Source organism: Morus notabilis, unplaced genomic scaffold (genome assembly GCF_000414095.1).
Source record: "Morus notabilis unplaced genomic scaffold, ASM41409v2 Scaffold1334, whole genome shotgun sequence".
Taxonomy (NCBI): Eukaryota; Viridiplantae; Streptophyta; class Magnoliopsida; order Rosales; family Moraceae; genus Morus; species Morus notabilis.
In genome coordinates, this window is record NW_010364736.1 from 26,495 (window position 1) to 27,734 (window position 1,240).

Here is a 1,240-nt window from a genome sequence, read left to right on the forward strand (position 1 = left end):
ATATTGATCGGTATTATTTTATGAGTAGTCTTTTACTGCATTATTGCCAACGGTATATTGTCGCTCTTGGATTTCTCATAAGATAATTTTTTCTAATGCTAAACGTTAGAATTTTATTTACTCGAATACATTTTTAATTCATATGTTCTTCAAATATTTATTTTCCGATTGATTGTTTGGGATGTGAAACTTTCGATTGAGTCAATTTATGAATCAAAATCCAAATAGGTGAACAAAGCATATGGAGGATTCTCAAAGCCTTACCACTTTTATTTATTGAATTTTCTCCATTTTAAATTGTTCATAAAATCATTAAAAATACTTTTTCTTTTTCTTTGTTTGATTACTTACTTTCCTAACGCTTTTTATTTGCTAATCATTTCTTGTTCAATTTAACACTTCCTTGTGGGATCGACCGTTCAAATTGTACTACAATTGACCGCTTATTTTTGTACACGTTTGGGCGTAATCAGTCGTCGACCTTCGACCTTCGGTAGTAAGACGGGCTCAGGGGGAGGCGGCGGCACCACCAAGTTAGCTGCGACTTCGGCGCCCTTGTTCTTTTCCAGGCGGCGTCCCTGCCCGGAAGACCCCTCGACCGCGGGAGGTAGTTGCGGCTCGTTTACCCTCTGCCTCTTCGAGGGGGTTTCAATCGTGAACACCCCCTCTCTAGAGGTCGCGGTAACGCCGGTCGGGGCAACGTCCCCGACCCCGGGCTTCCTCGACGTCCCGATCGTCGAGGGCGCAGTCTGGCCTTTCCGTGGCTTGGTGGGAAGGCTATACTTCATCCCGGAAGGCACGTGTCACGCCCCCCAAACAGGGTGGGTGACGTGGAGCTCGATTAGGGATTAATAAAGCAGATTCCCAGACCGGGCCCCACACTTAACTGCATTAAAATATAAATAAATTACAGAATCCCGGAGCCTCTAACACACAAGGCTCCACCCCACAGGACATACAGTATCATACATACATGAACATGTAATTAATCATTACAACAGACATCAACCACAGTCTAGTAAATCTAAATATTATATAAGTTTACAGAATTTCTCAAATTCCTTACATTTGTCCAAGAGGATGTCCACGATCCTCACTTGATTTCAACAGCAGCACAACTCAGCTGCTCCGTAGCAAATATCCAGCTACTGTGCACCGCTCTTAGAATCTCTTGGGAGGGGTTTAGTACATTTAAAACATAAAACGTGAGCGAAAGGCCTAGTAGGATATAATTTGAAAT